This window comes from Anoplopoma fimbria, chromosome 17, assembly GCF_027596085.1.
Source record: "Anoplopoma fimbria isolate UVic2021 breed Golden Eagle Sablefish chromosome 17, Afim_UVic_2022, whole genome shotgun sequence".
Classification (NCBI taxonomy): Eukaryota; Metazoa; Chordata; class Actinopteri; order Perciformes; family Anoplopomatidae; genus Anoplopoma; species Anoplopoma fimbria.
This window is the reverse complement of record NC_072465.1, coordinates 3,957,068-3,976,519: the sequence shown is the minus strand read 5'-3', so window position 1 is coordinate 3,976,519 and position 19,452 is coordinate 3,957,068. Positions and strand designations below refer to the sequence as shown.

Sequence of the window (19,452 nt, the reverse complement as noted above, 5' to 3'; positions counted from 1 at the left end):
TTTAGAATCACTCAGCCAAATTGCGGGTAAAGTGTATTGAAAATCTCCAAAGCTGTAGCACTTATAGCCATTGGGGGAATAGCTGGTTGGGAATATGGGTTGGAAATATTATTTGATGTAAGATGAAAGGAGAGAGAAGGAGTTGGAAAAGGGGGATAAGCAGAGGGATGAAGGGAATGATAGAAAGAGGGATGGAGGGAGGATGGCAGAGAGATAACTCTGGGTCAGCAGAGCTACTGTGACTGTGTATCCTCTCTGTGGGTGCTTCTTGGTGCTCGTGTGCTAACGGTCTGTGTGTGGACTGTTCAGAGGGCGGCTGTGGCGTAGTGGAGAGCAAGGTAGTTCTCCAATCAGAGGGTCGGTGGTTCGATACCCGGCTTCGGCAGTCGATGTGTCCTTGGGCAAGACACTTAACCCCAAGTTGCTCCTGAAGGCTTGCCATCGGTGTGGACTGGATGATGCATGAATGTTAGTTAGAGTCTGATGGTGGCACCTTGCATGGTCATCAGTGTGTGAATGGGTGAATGATATGTAATATACTACTGACTGTAAGTCGATTTGGATAAAAGCGTCTGCTAAATGACTGTAATGTAATGTATAATATAATGGGGTGGATGTTTACATACACACTTACAGCAAAATCAACTCGTACACACAGAATAAACATATTACGTATCCTATGTAGAGCGTCAATACAAAATGTTCTTGCAAAATCCTCTCTTTTCTCACACATACACACCCACACACACACACACACACACACACACACACACACACACACACACTGTCTGTCCCCCCAGTGAGACCTTTCCACAGTGTGTCCGCCGTGGCCCTCCTTTCATTTCACTCCTGCCTGTCAAACCTTCCCTCTCCGCCTCACCACCCTGCTAAATGCTCGCCGCCAATCAATTTTTAATAATGCCAATCGCCACGTTGCCAGGAGGAATGGAAGGAAGGCAGGAGGGGGGAGGAGGGGAGAGGAGAGGAGAGAAACGGAAAGGAAAGGGGAGGAGAAAGCTGAGGATGAAAGGGGAGGAGGGAAAGGTCAAGGTTCTGTGTGATGCAGCATCAGTGTTTCGCTAAATGTCATTAAATCTTTCCCTCAGAGTTTGCTGATACAGTCATCATCTTAATGAATCTCAGAGCTTTCAGATGATTCACCAAAGGCGAAACCTTTGAGCGCGGGGGGACACGATGTCACAACGCAAACACAATTAACGCTCGGACCTTCACCCTTTCCTAGCGCTTTTCTGCTGCTAATATTAAATCACATCATTCTCCATAACACTTATTTAAAATGGAGTTACCCATTCCTTCCTCTCCCTCGTCTCCTCCCTCTCTTTGACAGCCAAGAGAACCCTACTAATGTTTTTAATGTGCTGTGATGCATTATTTATCAGACTGGCTGTTGATATGGAAAAAGGACGAGAGGGGATTAAGGAATTGGGGAATGGAAAAAAAGGGTGTTAAAATGAGTAAAAAAAAGTGAAAGAGAGACAGAAGGATGTGAATAAAAACTGAGCTGGATAGGAAAGAGGGAGATTTTAGGAGGAGTGAAACCAAACACGGTGAGGAAGAAGAGAAACTAATGGAAAACGGTAAAAAATAAAGTGTGTGGGATGTTTGAGAGGAGAGAAACGTGGTGATGAAAAAGGAAGAGGGGGGAGGACTGAGGAAAAGAGGACATAGGGGGGAGATGAGGACATAGATCAGAGTATGGGACAAGGTCAGCCCACTGCTCCCAAGGGGCCTATAAGCTTGCATACATATGAGCGCTTTTACTGTGACCCATGATACAAATGGTCTGGCCTCAATCTGACCTAATTGTGTTCCACCTCCACTGGTTTTATATGCAAGCACCGGTCTTAACCAGCACAGTATGACAGCACTGGCCCTCTGAGTTTACGTTTCATTTTCCTGGTCCTAAATTCTCTCCGCACCTGCAATTTAGGGACCCAGAATTATTTGGGTTTACTTTACGTTCTACTTAAAGCAAGACCCTCTGCAGAGTTATTAATATTTTTGCGGGACTTTCCCTTTGACTAAGAAAAATATCAGCAACACTTTCCCCCTAAAATGTCAAGATAATTAATGTTAATGATGCTGTCCTTTGCATGTGACAAAACATGTGATTGAAGTCAATATTTTTTATATGTAACAAATCTCCCATATACATATAGGATAAAATACACATTGAAGACCCTCCCATGATTCCCCCCCCAAAAAGAAATAGCTAAACCCACCCCTATTTCTGACCCCCCTCAGCCTCTAATAATGTTCCCTTTATCATAACATTTATTTTAGTTAATTTAGTTAATTTTTGAGTGCATTCATTTTATTTCAAAACTTTACATCACTGTCATTCTTGATTGTTTAAATATTAAATCAAACACATCAAATCCTATGAATTAACTTCACAGATAACTTTTATCAACCAGTTTCTTAATTTGTCATTGCTAGTTGAGCCGCAGAACGTCCCCTTGTACATTTTTAGATACAGTTCAAAACAATGTTAAGTGGTTAAACCATTGTTTTCTTTTGTCATTGAAAGCTGAGTGGAGATTCATGGGCTCTCTATCGGTGGTTTCCATTATCCCGAGCCCATAAACTGCTTCAAGGTCAGTTTTATCATCCTGCTCATAATAGGGGTGAGTTAGCACCAGCCCACTGGACAACCGATCCCAAAACAGTTGTTAAAGCCAAACGTTGACTAGCACGGATAGCTCCCCTAGGATGTATGTGGTGGTGTTAGCCAAAGCCAGATGGCATCATTGAGCAACAGAAGCACTACCACACACATACAATGCATGAAGCTCTCTCTAGCCTAATGCCAGCATGAGAAAAGAGACACACAAGAAGACATAGAGATGCAGACATGCATACATATATATACACACAAACAGGCAAGTGGGTAGGCTTACATGGCTAGACATGCAGGCTTGGCTCATGCACAAACATGCACGGCCCGTTACATCCAGACATGCATGGAATCATACAACAGGATACGATAAAGGACACACACACTGCACAATGCATATGTAAATGTTTCCTTGTGAGCCAACATGTTCTGTAAATTGGCTCATCTCTCAGCATGCACACCTAATACCTTGCATGTAGCGTGCCTTTTTCTCCCCAGCCTTGTGAATGCGGCCGCCTATTCATCCACGCACATGCCTATTAAAGACACTACACACGTGCTCACACACACGGGCTTAAGCTCCATTGTTGCTGAAAGTCCACCTCAGCAGCCCAGTGTTAGAGTGGCCTTGGTGTACCACATGATCGACAGCTCAAAAAGAACTGCGGCTACACAAATGCACACACACACACACACGCCTATCCTTGCTACACTCCTCTGTTGATTATGTAACTCAATGACAGTGCTCTGCCTCAGTGCTGCCATAGATTCCCTGCTAACTAGAAGCTGAGGAATACATGGGCTGCATGCAGCCTTAGCTGAACCAAACTGGTGAGTCATTCTTCTGAATCAGTCTGGTACGGCCCCAAATGTTTAGCGAGGCCCACAAGATTAGCTGAAAACAGTGTGGGACTATAGTTTGCTATATTGGATTCTACCTTGAAATGGGGCAAAATTGAAGTCCTTGTATTGATCCCACTGCTTGCAAACCACAGAAATTAAGTTACAAAAACACTGTTACAATGACAGCTCTATGGGATTTATATCCACTGAATTTCTGTGTAGTACCTTGTTATGTCAGATGTGCTTCAAATACAGTTTATTACTAGTTGCTCAGGACAGTGCCAGCAACCAAAAACCACACACAAACTAATACATGCAGCCGCAGTAATTCACAGCACTCGCAGGGACACAAGAGCGCACAGTCACTCGCACTCCCATCATCGTCTGTGAAAAAGAATATTGAAAGTATGCTTTACGAAACTCTGGAGAGGGGGTAGGATTTTCTCATTTTCGCCCTCGTCTCGCAGATGTGTTTTTGAGAGAGAGAGAGAGAGAGTGGAGCAGTGCAGGCCAGGTCATTTCATTATCACAGTGAGAAAGCACTCCATGAAACTCCACCAGGGAGCAAGGAAGGCTGCCTTCATAATATTCCTCTTCTACTATTGTGAAGACTTGCTCTATTTTATATTCTGCAGCTAAAGGCCCCTTTTTTTTCTTTTACATCATTCTTTCTCCGTTGCATTTGAATTAATGTCTTTGGTTTTTCTTTTGCTTTCTGTTTTGACATATATTTACTGATTCCTAATTTTACATTATATAAAAGCATCGGAGAGGGACCAGCTCCAGATGTTGAGATTCTCTGCGGGAGCGATGCCAGACGGGTGTAAGTGTAACCAAACTCCGGTATTCGTACTGTCAAATGAACCACTGGCACTCGACCTCGACCTGCTTTCCAAAGTATCTCAGCATGCACAACACTCATCTTGGGATGGAAACATGCCAATGGAAACATTAGCTGAACAAATACGGCCATAATCCTTGGATGCTTTTGGGAAACCGGGCCCTTGTACGCAGGGGAGAAAAAAACAAAACCTCAGTGGCAAGATTAGCTGAAAAACTAGAAACATTTAGCACGCATGTAATAGATTTCACCAGTGGTCTCAAAGAGGACGACCTATTTTAAAAGGATTGATTTTACATTATTATTTTACAACATCTGTAGCAAAAGAGCAGCTCACACCCTTCCACCGCCATTACCACCGCGGACTGCGCGGAGAAGTGCCGTAATGTGACTAATGGAGCTGGAATCAGCTGGTGTGAGGAGGGAAGTTATTTTTCCCATGGCACACGATGTGTTCATCAGGAGCAGAATTCAGGTCAGTCAGTCAAATGGCATTGCCTCGGCTCTTACTCAGTGATCCTCCTCGCAAGTGCACAGGCTAATCCCGGTAACAAGTGTGGTTTTTTTTCCCAGCCTAAAAGTCACTCAGCAGACAGAGCTAGAGAAGTGGTTGTTTATGATATTATGGCTGGGAATTTACTAAATATACCCAATGCTAACGACATGCAAGCTCATGTCCTATTAAGTGGTGCTGAATAGGACATGAGGTGCAGTTAAAATATATTTCTCTAACCAACGGAGGAAGAAGAACGCAGATCTTTTACCTAAGTAAAGATAGCAATACTAGAGTGCAGAAATACTACTTACACAGGCCCTATTATGCTATTTTCCGGGTGCATATTTTTATCTCTAGTTACAATAACAACATGTTTACATGCGTTAATGCTCATAATCCGCCTTTTTTTCTCATCCTGGCTGTCCTGCAGCACCTCTTCTCACCCTCTCTCGGAAACGCTCCGTTGTAGCGCTTGCTCCTCCCTCTAGAAAGCAAAGTCTGCTCTGATTGGTCAGCTAGCCCGCTCTGTTGTGATTGGTCAACGTTTCACATTTCAAAAAACTCTTCCTCTCAAGCTCCAGCTCCGTCTCTCTCTTTTGTTGTTTGAGGGTGGGCCAAACTAGCCAGAAGGAGTTTTACGTCACTTCCGTAACATTGTGACCTCATAAAGTTACTGAAGTGAAGGAGAGAATTCAATGGAGCCGTTTCAGGCAGCTCAGGAGCAGTGATTTTGAGGGGGAGGGTAACTCCTTTTAGGCGTGGACTTCAGGTTTTACACTCTACTGACCTTTTCATGTACAACAGTGGAAAAGCATTATAGGGCTTGAAAATGTAGTACCAAGTACCGTATTTTCCGCACTATAGGGCGCACTGGATTATAAGGCGCACTGTCAATGAATGGTCTATTTTCGTATATAAGGCGCACCGGACTATAAGGCGCATTAAGCGAAACAAAACAGTCAGTCAGTCAAACTTCCTCCACTTCCGTACCATTGATTCATTAACGTTGAATTCTCTCGCAGCTGCTCTATTCCCATGTTCTCCTGCGTGACTGACAGCCTTGAGTTTGAAGTCCGCGTCGTAAGCGTGTCTCTTGACAGGTGCCATTTTGGGGTCCTTATACACACACACTGTAATATTATGGTGAAGCACAGTATGTATTACTCCGCGACGCTCCTGACTACGGTAGCCGTAATGCTGCAAGCGGTGCGGCTTTGTAGTTTACTAAGTCTACTAAAACATGTTGACAGAGCGCCGTGTACCACACAAAATCGCTTCGAGGTCAGTAAACACAACCAGAATTAATCCATATATAAGGCGCTCCGGATTATAAGGCACGTCGTTTTTTGAGAAAATTAAAGGCTTTTAAGTGCGCCTTATAGTGCGGAAAATACGGTACTCATTTTCTGGAATAATTAGAAAAAATGGCACACTTTTTGACAAGAATTTTTGGGTCAGTCTATAGCAGTGTTGATACAAGCTTGGAAGTTGATGAATGATAAAGTGCCACTTGGATTCCCATCAGGTTTATTCTCCCCTAATGTCTACAGGCCTCAGTGAGTATTCTGCCTCTTTCCTGACCCTGTAGTTCCTCATCCTGACATATGGCCAAACACCAAGTCTCTCTTTTGATGTTCAAGTGAAACATACTGCGGAGAGATCAATGTCTGTGTGTGAGGGTAAAGAGGAGTATAAAGCAAAACATCCCAATCTCTTTCCCTTTGTTGCATTCTCTTCTGCTTTATCCCCTCTCATCTTTACAGACAAACAGAGATGGGCAACCTGTATCACGTCAGATCAAGGATGAGGAGAGTATTTTCTGACAACGGGACGGCTTGGCCCAGTTGTTTGGGCTGGGATTGAGCGACATGCTGCAGTCAGAGCTGAGTGGACGGGAGCGAAATAAATATCAGAGAAAAAAAAGCATCTAGATGAATTATGAATTGGCACAGTCTGTGCTTTCTATGGCTGTTACGCCGCAGCATTTAGATGGCTAGTACAACAACGTGGCTGCAGTGTGCATTATGGTAAATGAGACTATGGCTCTCATTTATCAATATTTCCAATGGTTCAAAATGTTGCGAGATGATGAAGCGCTGCACCAAAACTTGCTCTGAAAAATAACATGGAAAAGGACTTATTCCACTCTGCTGAAATGGGTTTGATGGTGGAAGTTTAAAGACACTTAGATGCATGTTAAATTACCTCACAACCCCTAAAATATCATCCTAAAGCAATTCAATAACTCTGAAATTCCCGTTAGAGCAACTGTATGAATGAACAATACAATCACCATCTTTCTCGGCCCGTTTCTATATGCTGCTGCACGCTTCGTAGTGCCGCTGTCCCAGTAGTGTCTACCGAGATCACAACGTCTCCACAAAGGCAGATGAAAGGGAAACACGCAGAGATCACTAAAGGAGGCAAACCTCCCTGTCCAACCCTCTGATCATTGTGGATTCCTTCATTAACATGTCTTTCACACGGAACACGAAAACAGAGGAGGATAGACAGGCATACACACATAGACACACACACTTCCAAATCTGATTCATCCGGGAGCGAGGAAGATCATTCTTGACCTTGAAAACAGCACATGTGACAGAATAATCTCTATTTATTCTCTTTTGCTTCCTGATTACGTTTCTTTGGCACGCTAATTAGCTCTGAAAAATTATTTCTCCAACTTTCTGAGGATGTGTTTTTTTTAAAAGCTAGTTACAAAACTCAGACATGTTAAAAGCTGCAAGTTATCACCCCCCACTCCTCCTCCACTCCTTTTCTCTTTTGCCTGCAGTTGGTTGGGAGAACAGCAATGCTTTTCTCACATCCATTGTTTGATCCATTTCACACCAGCCCACCTCTTCTTTATCTCCTCCTGTTTTCTCCCTCTTTTCACTGGCAGACAGCCTGTTTGTTGGCAGTAGTGGGACGGCTTTTTGAGACGTTTTGAATGAGAGGTTAAAATGCAAATGTAGTCCTCTTTCTGTTTTCCTTTCTATTCCCGTTCCACATCTTATTATTTTTCCCCCGTTCTTCATCCTCCTCTTTTTCTGTACAAATATTTTAAGGAATAGAGGAAATGAGTGCGAAAAACAATTTTTTCCACAGTGAGTAAAGGCCTAAAACCGTATTTTCCCCAGATTCCTCTCCATCTCTTCAACGCTCTACCTGGATAAGAATCGATGTGGAATGAGAGCAGACAGGATTTACGCTTCCCGCGAACACTTTAATAGGAATCGACGGTTGAGAATGCTGTTGTCACACATAGAAAAAAGGATAGAAAAAGCACATCATCTGCACCCCCAAATGATTTTACCCTGTCAAAACCTGTTATAGCTTCACACCTCCCTTTGACACGCACTTTTTCATACCCTCACACACTCATGTGCAAATGAGATGTGCACACACAGACGTACACGTCTGTCTTTTTCTCACACATACACATTGATACATACGCACAAAACGTGTCAAATATTACATTTTGATCATGTTTGGAACACAATATTTTGTGAGCCTTGAACACAGATCGATTATCACCACAGCTTGATCCATCAGAACAGTGCCGGGGTGAGAAAAAAAAAACACACACATAAACGCTCACAAACAACACAACCCCCTTTGCGATAGTTACATAATTAGACATACAGCACCTTGGCAATCAACAACTCTGGTGTTGCCATGGGGACTATAGCTTTGACTATAAAAAGAAAGGATCTATACGTGGAGGCGGTTGAGGGCGGAGGTGCGGAGCGAGGCAGCAAGAGAAAGAAAGAGGAGAATGGAAAAAAGTGTGAGAAAATTGGTGCGAGAGAAGTGAAGGTGTCGCTGAGGGGCAGAGCAGCTCTCTGTTTGTGTGCGAGCGCGTGTCTGTGTGCATAGTGCACCTGCATGCGTGTGATTAGAAGTGTTCAAAGCTTCGCTGTGTTCAAGTGTGTGTGTATGTATGGCTGCTTCTGTGTGCGTAAGCTTGCAAGAGAAAAAAAAATTACAAGGACAAAATGTGATAGAGTTGGTTAGCAAGTGAGAGGAAGAGAAAGGAAAAAGAGAAAAGCTAACTAGAGAAAGTGTAGAGGACAATTTTCAGCCTCTCTCTCCCTCCCCCTTCTAAGCTCACTGCATTGCCTGGGCTTTGCAGCATATAGTGAAGATTAGGCCAGACGAGAAAGCCATAAATTCTACTTTTCTCTTTCCAGAGGTGAACATAAATCATGGCTGGTACTGGCGTGCCATCACTGAGTTTTTGCTTTTCACTTATCTAATGAATAAAAAAAAAAAAAAAAGGACGAGGGGGAAAAAAAGTTAAAAAGCTGTCATATTCTGAATAGGGCAGCCTGCTTTCACTTCCATCCCGGCACAAGTTTTGTGCTCTTCTCCAGCCCTCACTGAGGTACAGAGACGATGAGTGGGTTTCCCATAATTGGGAGTATTCATGAGCTGCATATCGCTGGACTGTGTATGCGTGAATGTGTGAGTATGAGAAGAAGAGAGTGAGAGCTGACTAGAAAGGCCTGTGCATATGAAAGATACCTTACAGCATATGCAAATGTAAATATAGACACAAATAGCAGCACAAGCAAACACACTGTGATCGCACTAAGCGAGGAAATGCAACCACTCTTGTGTTTAAATACGCACAGAAATGTGCACATGCTCGTCCACACTCTTTCTTGCACACACGTACAAACACACACGCACTGACACACACACACGCACAGACACACTCATGTTTCTGTCTCATAAGGTTAAGGGGTGAGGAGATGGTGTTGTAATGAGCTGTCACTCACAATGTATTGGAAAAAGGCAGGGAGAGACACAGTGATGAAACGCAAAAATAAAAATGTATATAGAAAGAAATCAATGAGAGACTACAGATTGAAAATATGCCTACTAATACTTAGTCGGCTGCATAATTTATGTGAGTATGTAAAGTTAAGAAAACATGTTTTTGTCTCATTAAGCTAATTTGTCACCCAGCAAACATAAAATAGTGATTTTTATTTAAGTAACCATATCAGCATAGGGCATAGTGTTTGCTTGGTTAACAAGTAGAATTTGTAAGCCGTGATCAAAACACTATTTTATGCTCATTAAGCTGACAACAGACACAGAAAAATATTCAAAGGGGGACTTATCAATCGTTAGTTTGGCATTGTTAAAATAAAGACGGGTTATTAGGGAAGGCAGGAGGGGGAAGAGCAGAGATTTAAAGGAATACTTTGACATTTTGCAACAACTTGCGGTTTTAGAGGGGTATTATTAAGTCACCTTGAAGGTGCCAATCAACCAGCAGAGACCTCAGAAACTTGTAGTTTTATGCTTCTTAGTCTTTATACGGATTAAACAAATTAGTTATAACATTTCCAGTCTTTAGGCTGAGCTAAGCTAACCTTCTGCCTGCAGTAGCCGTATAAAACTGACAGATCTGAGAGTGGCATTGAACTTCTCAACGAATTCTCGGCAAGAGAGAAAATATGAGTATTTCACAAAATGTTGCACTGTTGCTATCACCAGCTGTAACCCTCTCCGTCCCTCTCCCTACCAGATGTTGGCTATGTTGGACAGTTGTTTTGATTGCGGACCGAAATTGGGGGAAGAAGAAAATAGTTTGAACTTTCATTTATGACCACTCTGGGTTTTTGCACTGGCACCCCTGCAGGTGTCTCAATGCAGTGCTCATTTAAGTGAATATTGAATTGAATAATAGGACTGGACATTTTGTCATGCAGGGCTAATGTTGCTCTGAACATGGCCTTAGCGTGGATATAGTCTGAGTGGAGGGAAACAGATCAGAGGGGTGGAAAGGAAGATTGGAAAAAGATGAGAGTATTGCAAACAGAAACAAAGAATGAGGGAGAGGGAAGCAGCACAAGCGTGCTACGCAAGTCTGTACTGTCTAACTAAAACCCTGTGAGGGTTTCTGTGCAATATTTACCATCTATACTCTGCTCTCTCCAAACTTTGCTTTGTATTGAAATGACAGGAGGGTAGAAGATCTAGACTGATAGAATACTCTTCTCCCCTACACACACACACACACACACACACACACACACACACACACACACACACACACACACACACACACACACACACACACACACACACACACACACACACACACACACACACACACACACACTCCTTCTCTTGCGTGCATATTTCCATCAAATAATCACAAATTCCACACTCCCTGGCTGATTAAATATAGAAAAGGCTGGAAGAGAGAGAAAGCGATGAGTGTCGGGAACAGAGCAGATTGAGGGAGGAGAGAGGAGGAAGAGTGGAGGAGGAGGAGTAAGAAGGAAGTGATACAGTCAAATCTGCCTGTTGGGCTCCGCCAAAGAAACAACAGGGAGTTTTTTCAGTAAGACAGCTCCGGCTCCCTGCTAGAGCCCAGGTGGGCGATGTGAATGTTCTCTCACTCCCACATGCTTAAGAGTGAAAAATATGCACATGCACGTGATCGGGTGTACACACGCAGTGTACACATTTGCACATGCGAGCAGGGATGTTTGCATGTAGTGTGCCAGCCTGCCTACGCTCACACACAAAGAAGAATGCGGACGACACAATGTCAACAAGAAGACACGCAGAAAGGAAGAATCTTTTGTCTTTGTCATGTGTTCAAGAACGCCATGGCCAGAATGTCACTCTATCGCTTATCTTTGTCTTTCATTACTGTCATTCATAGTTAGATTCACTATGGGGGGCTTCTGCTGTTCAGTGTCCTGTAATAATTCCAAAAGCTTGTTCAATCTGCATTTCCACATATAAGAAAAAGCCAAGAGAAGACAGAAAAGTAAGAATGCTTGAATTGGTGACCATGAAAGTAAATGTCTAGCACTGAATAATAAATTGGTTACAATATGAAATGTTAATTTGCTATATTATCTCTTTATTGCAGTTTCAATATTTGTCTTGGTCTTTACTGTCTTTCTTCCTTCATATATGTAGGTTTCATTTGTCAACCCCCTCTGTTTCTTACCTCCTGCAAAACTGAGGGTTTGGTTGAGGATAAGAGGAAGAGAGTTGGGAAACTAAGTGTGAGAGAGAGTTTCGAGTAGCAGCTACAGAGCAGCACCAGGTTGGTTTCTGGGGGAAGTGAGAAAGAAGGGAGGAGAGGGGAATATGATTTCATTATTAATGGAGGAAAAGTTCCTTCAAATTGAACCTATAAAGTATCTCTGTTGCTTTTCCCTTCCAACAGAGGGGGACTGGGACAGGAAGAAGAGGGGAGAGGATCTGAATGAAGAAGTGGGGGAAGAAAAATGGGAGGAGAACATTGTCAGAATAATATTTTACTTTTATTTTTTACATAGTCTGTTTTAGTTTGATAGTGTTGTCTTACTTGTTATGCAGTAAAAGTGGTAGTCTTAGAATGCAGCATAGGTACACATGTGAGAAGGAAGATTTAAAGCAAGACTATGTTACTTTTTTTTAGCAGTAGTTCCTTTTAGCCACTGGTCATGTGAGACTAAGCAAGGCTATAGCAGCAAAATGTCCAAGTGTACCGAAATCAGCAGGGGAGGTTTCATTTCTGTTAATTTGTTAGAGGAAGATTATGTTACTTTGTCTCTCAAAATGACAAAATCTAATTTAAAATGTTGGTATTCCACATGGGTCCTCATCACTGAGTTAATTTGACTATTCCCCAACTGCATGGCAGCTTTTTTGTTTTCATGCAGAGGAGCTTCTGCTCACATGCCATGCTCCCTTGGTATTAATTTAAGTATATGCTTTGATGTATTTTACAGGAATGGTGCCAAAACACAGCAGCTTTTTATATTTATCTCATCTTGTGAAACAGACCCCCTTTACATCTGGCACTAAATGAACTTGGATTTTCTTCAAACTGAGCTTAACCACATAAAAGTGCATGTGTAAATGCACCCAAGATACACCAGGGAAGGTGATCCAACCACCTCGGGGATATATTATTCCATAATGATGCAACAGTGTAAATTCAATATTGCTTTAAATTCAAATACATCTACATAGAGTACACAGAAATGCAGAACAAAGTGAGATGTTATGATTTTTGGGGGATTTGTGCCTCCCTTTTGCGTTTGAAAATATCTAAACTGTCTGCAGCTCACATCACTGATATCATCAGTAATTGCTTGTTATATAAGACATAATAAAAAGGAAAAGCATAATTACAACTTTTCACTTATTTGAATAGGTTTGCACTTTCGAGAAAGAAAGTTGTCATGCTGAAAATGTATCCCTGCATTTTCTGAGGGAGAGGGCAGACTGATTCAGCACGATTTCAGCACCTGATTCACTGAGATGCATTTTAATGAATAGTATCACTATATCAAGGAGACACACAGTTGAACCCATTGGGTGCTCTGGTTGTGAGTGCTGAAATCAAGAGTTACATCTCCAGCATGTTAGGGGACCACTTCCAATTGTCAGACCTCCACCTTTTACATCTAACCACTCTGAAAACTTCCCTCGGGATATCCTATATGTCAGGGGAAATGTTTTACGTTGTATGAGCTAAAGTTAAAGTGCTTATGCAACTCTGCTGTGGAGCGGCCTTTATTTTCATAACCTGTCAGTATAGGTATTATGTCATTCTAATGACAGCGCTGGCCAATATGTCTGCCTCTTTAGGCTGAGTGCATCCATCTGTGTTACTATATATCTGACTGTAATATCTTGCTGGCCATTGGCCAACTGATTCTTGGTCTGCCAGGGTTGCTACCGTATCTCAGCGTATCTCTCCAGCTCCCTCCGCTACCCTCACCGCCTCCACGGGCCTAAAAATATTGGACATACTAATAGGAAAGCAGAAGCAGCCAACTTTTTACATGCTTTAAAATCCATTAAGGGAACTGACCATTTGTACACCTACAAGAATTTCAGTGACGACCAGAATCCAAATCTATATCTAAATGTGCACATTTGTACTTGCAGTGGTTGCAGAGAAACATTTAGAAAGAAGAAGTCTATAGATGTCCAAGTGAATACTCGTATGGAGGAGTGCCTAGGAACGCTGAAGCAGAATGACTGATTTCATGCGATAGTTTCTCCCCTGTAGAGTTAAAAGGGGGCCCACTGGCCCCTGGGAGCAGCCTGTCACAACTAGAGAAACTCCTGCTGGGGCCACTCTGTTGAGGTTTTCAGCTGGCTCCCAGGGGGTCCCCACCACCACTTACCCGTTGAAACAAAAATCAATGGCTTAATGATCCAAAACAGGAAATAGAATGAGAAAAAAGAAAGTCCCTAAAACAACAAAATGTCTTTTGGCAAGGGACATTCTGTCCTGGGCCTTCATTTGTTTGTTTGTGTGTGTGTGTGTGTGTGTGTGTGTGTGTGTGTGTGTGTGTGTGTGTGTGTGTGTGTGTGTGTGTGTGTGTGTGTGTGTGTGAAAGTAATGTGCTGGGATTGTAAGTGAATGTGTATGTGTGTGTGCCTTCATGCACGCGCAGCTTTGAGAGAGTGAGCTTACCCTAGCTTAGTGGCGCAAAACATATTGATTTATTGATTGCCTGTTTCACCCCCTCACCATCTTTCTCTCTCTCTCTCTGCCTGTTATAGAGGCTCCGGGGACTGGAGACTGCAGCGGGGACTGAAAAAGGGACGTGATGTTGGGAGAGATGGAGGAGGAGAGAGAGTCAGAGAGGGAGAGAAAGAGACAGAAAGCGAGGGAGGGGTGCCCCATCTGAGAGTTGATCCAGCAACCTTTTAACCAAGGCCCTTACATCATTCAGATTTATGAACTAAGGTCACGACCAAATCAAAACCTTGACCCATCTGTGAGGATGCCGATTTATAAGCACCTTGTAGTGGGGAGTGGTGGGGACTTGGCAGGAGCTAGTATTCTTCTCCTTGGCCCTGGCTTCCTTGTGGAGAGAGCTGGATCAGGGCTAGGGGAGAGGCTGGCTGTAATTTGTGATTAGTAGACAGCTTGTGCTTTATGATATACTACCTCCGGCTGGTGCAACTCCTAGTTCTAAAGAGAGCCACTGTCCCACGCCATATACAGTAAGGCCTGCTGTCTCACTAAAGCAGAGCTGGCTGGAGGAGGTCAAGTTCCTGTTCCAACCCTGAATAGTAGTAGCTTTTCAAGATGTGCTTAGTCACATTGACTATAGCAGGAAAGATGCTAATAGGAAGACTTAAAGTGGCCCTATTATGCTTTCCCACTTTTTCCCTCTCCTTAAGTGTGTTTATATATATTTGTTTACATGTAAAATGTCCGTAGAGTGTAAAACCTGAAGTCCACGCCTAAAAGGAGTTACCCTCCCCCTCAGAAACACTGCTCCTGAAACGGCTCCATTGAATTATCTCCTTCACTTCCGTAACTTTATGAGGTCACAATGTTACCGAAGTGACGTAAAACTCCTTCCGGCTAGTTTGGCCCGCCCTCAAACAACAAAAGAGAGAGAGACGGAGCTGAAGCTCCGGTGGAAGAGTTTTTTGAAATGTGAAACGTTGACCAATCACAACAGAGCGGGCTAGCTGACCAATCAGAGCAGACTTTGCTTTCTGGAGGGAGGAGCAATCGCTACAACGGAGAGTTTCAGAGAGAGGGTGAGAAGAGGTGCTGCAGGACAGCCAGGATGAGAAAAACAAAGCGGATTATGAGCATTAACGCATGTAAACATGTTGTAACTGTAACTTGAGATAAAAATATGCACCCAGAAAATAGCATAATAGGGCCTGTTTAACAAGGGTTTTGTCCAGATGGTAACCTCCAAATTATGAAAAACTTACAAAACATCTCTCAAGACTGGCTGGCCGATGACCTATCCTAATCTTTGGACTCAACTATTCGAGGTCAATGCCTAACCTTAACCATCTCCCGAGAGCATCTCAAATAGTCAGGTACTATCTAGACCCGTAACAAGAGCAGCTGAGTAGCCTCAAACAAACCGCTAAACATTGCCACAAAGAATCACTGACACATAATGACACTTAATGGGAGCTTATCTGCAAAGGCTTAGGATGGGAAGATGGCACCAAGTGCTCTGTGTAACTAACAGAAACATGTGTCATCATCGATTTGTACACCCTCCAGTTGCTTATGACTCATGGGAGATGCTTATGACAAGCATCCCCCATGTTAGTGCAATGTCCCTTCCTAAACCTAGTCTCTCCATAAATTATGGACAGGATGAAATACGAGTCCCCATTCGACAGCCCTTCATTTCCCACTCGCAGGGAGATCCAGCACAAAGAAACATTTGCTGGCTTTTTTTTTTGTCCCTCTCAGAACTACAACAAGGAATGCAAAGAAATGAAACAAAATGAATTGCGTCACAGACGTCAGGAAACAGTGAATAATAATAAAGAAGAAATCCACTAGGATAGAAAGTGCAAAGTCACAGAGAGATAAAGGAAGACTAACAGGTCTTTCCATTTCCCCCTCACCAGTTGCCTCCTGGTTGTCATGACAACATCTTATCCCGGGGCTGGTGCTGGCTGCTCCCCCTGGAGGCAGCTGTGAAATCAGGTAAGAGAGGGCCAAAGGGGCCGAGGCCGTTCTATTCTTAAATACACAGCATCAGGCAAATGCAATTACAAACTCGAGGAGAACCAGAGTCTAATCGAATAAAGTAGAGGTGGTCCACGTGGTGAAAGCCTGCCACTCGCCTGAGATGGCACGCCCAGTCACACAGCGCCGCAGCCCCCGTGGCCCTGACTGACCCCCCGCCATGTGAAGTGCTGGAAGAGACTAGATGTATGACTGTTATAGAGTGCACAGCAAGAACATTCATTTAATCTTTACTTCAAACCGACGGACTGGAACATTTCCTGGGTGATCTGTTGATTGACTGGAACTAAACTTTACAAGACAGTCTATATATAGTTCTGCCTCCTCCATGTCATCATTTAGTTGTATAAAACTTTTTGTGCATGGGAAACCCTAACAAGAAATGTTATGAGGGTTTTGGCAAATCTGAGGCTCCAGAACACCTAAATAGTACTGACAGTACGCATATACACAATTTTTTTTAACCATAATGGTGTTTTGTCAGATCGTTCTGGTTTCATGCACTTTGAAACCCGGTTACTGCAGTTTCGTATGTGCCTGAGACGGTGAAACAAAAGAAAATCCGTCCCCTCAGAGAGGTTAGAGTCCGATTGAGTCTTGGACGTCAGCTTGTCAACCCCAGCCAACTCACTCAGATTACAAATGAGGGGATCTGATGATGTCGACCGCGGCCAAATTCCTCTAATTAAAATCACAATGGCTGAAAACACTGCAATACTAGCTTGTCTTTGCTGAGGGACGCCCACTTTGCCCTTATTAAAGGAAACCTGGAGAGAGAGGTTAATAGCACAGAGCTCTGTGATACAAGTACTGGTGTAATCCTATTACGTATACTGTATATAATACGGTTGAGGTTTATACATATATGTCACATATGTGACAACGCTGCTTTGTATTACTCTCACTCTATATTACCTTCTTGTTACACCTGAAAAACTGCCCATTACATTTTCTCTGCTTTAAGTAAGTGTGCAGGAGATTTATGTTCTTCCCATTGCTCGATAAAATCAAAGAGCTGAGAATACTCCCTCCTGGAGAAAGACAACTTTTCTGCAATTTCTCATCCAAGCTGCAGTAGTTCAGTGTACACTCTCGTTGACCGACAGAATGAAAATTAATTATGATGAAAGTAAATCATTAGGTGTTGGTGATGTCTAATTTGTAGTCATTTAGCTTCAGTTTAATATCTAAAATGGTTGATAATCGTGTTATTGAAAGTAAAACTGTTGTTAATGAAACTGAAATAATTGTTTTTTAGCACCACAACAGTAACAGAATACTACTTTTGCAAAGAAATGAATGTTTTACCCCTCTACGCTGGTCATATAAGTTTCCCATATGAATTCAATGATAGCATTGGCTAACATAAAACACACATTGCCAAAATAAGCTAATGATTGTATTAAACTGTTGACCTGCACAAGGGACCAGAAAAAAACAACAACACATTACTCACTCTCTCCTTTCTCTCCATAAGCTATTTCAACACATTAATACAGTGTTATCTAGTTTGTCCAAACGGGATCTTGGAATTGATGTGAAACAATTATTTCTGACTGGTTCAGGCCGCTAAAGTTTAACAATCAGTCAACTTTGTGTTGAGTTTGAAGGTTAAATGCCAATCAGAAATCACCATCCTGCATCGACAGATAAACAGACTTACAGGGCAAGATTTACTTTGCACCTTGTTTCAAATGTATTCTGTGCCTGGAGACATGCATGTTATCTAACAAACAAGCTCACTGACCTGGAATGGCAGTTTGTTTGTCATCTGTAGACCACCTTGCTTGTAATCAATCAAATGTACCTCTCTTTTTTAATGCATTTAGGACAGGGTCAAATTCTGAGAAAAGACATGATAAGTGTGGTTGTGGACATCTGGGCTCATATAGAGGGACATAACTCGGAGGTCAATGGGGCAGTGATGATACACAAGGTGAGTCATCCTATAACGGCAACAATCTGAGTGAAGCTCACCCCATGACACTGCAGTCCTGCGCTTTTGTATTTGTGCCTTTCTTTGAAGAGTAATGCAGACACCTTTCTCAAGGCTACCAGTTATCAGACTAAATTAAATTTCTCCAGTAGTGTCTAACTGGTGACCATTGAGGTGCAGATCCAGATTTACACTCTTACTCGGGTTTAACATAGACTGGCACTTTGATACGTCAGAGGTGTTTTTATATTTGTCTCTTCAGATTTAAACATTCTGCCATCTCTACATGTACACAGTTAAGTCATCAGCATAGAGGTGCACCAACGTCTCACAAACATTGACCTGATATTTACTATAGACATTGTGGATAGCTTGTGGGTAGAGAGGAGTTAGACTAGAGTCCATGATGTAGCACTTCTTCAAATGTCTGTGGATATTCACAGCTCTGACACACATGGCTGGGTTAGCCTGTTAAAAAAATATGCCTGCCATGAATTTTGTATGTACCCTGTCACCTGCAAGTTCCCAGCGTTCAGTACAATACACACAGTAGCTTAATTATTTGCAGAGACTCAGGGACCAACCGGTAACCCTGAGCTGGAATATTACAATCTGAGTTTTTTTGTGTGTCAGTTATCCTGACAATTTAATTAAGAAATGTTCACCATGTGAGCCAGAATATAAACTAATATAATGAAAGTTTTAAAAACAAATTTTGGCACATGGTCCCTCTACAACACAGGGCCGCAAGATAAGCTAACAATGCTGGACCCGCTTAAGTAGATATTGTACCCTGGTGTTGCAAATTCACATCAAATAAGGTGCAACTCAGTGACACAGACCTTGGGATTTTAGGGCCTGTAGAGGGTCTGGGGATCTGGGGCAGTAGTCGGTTTTGCACTGTTGATAATTTAGCCTTGATGACACACAAATCAAATCCTAGTTATAGGGAGTTTTTTGCACTTCTTATGCAGGATGCTTCGGAGATCTGCAGTGTGTCCTGGGGTGAATATGAGATGCCCATGAAATGTAAAACAGATGTTGAAATTGCTGCTCTGGAGGGATTCAGATTGATATAAATGTGGATATACTAAACTACAGGGGTTCTTTGGTCTGCAGTTACCTTGAGGTTAGGATGTTTCTTACTTAGAAGTCACCAGTCAGCAGATACATGCAGCACTTCTTATTC

The 19,452-nt window shown here is 42.7% G+C and overlaps 1 protein-coding gene across 44 annotated transcripts in view; it reads right to left on the bottom strand.

Moving 5' to 3' along the window:
- The window catches only part of celf4 (CUGBP, Elav-like family member 4), a 74,839-nt gene that overhangs the window by 14,061 nt on the left and 41,326 nt on the right, over positions 1-19,452 (bottom strand). The window lies entirely within an intron of this gene.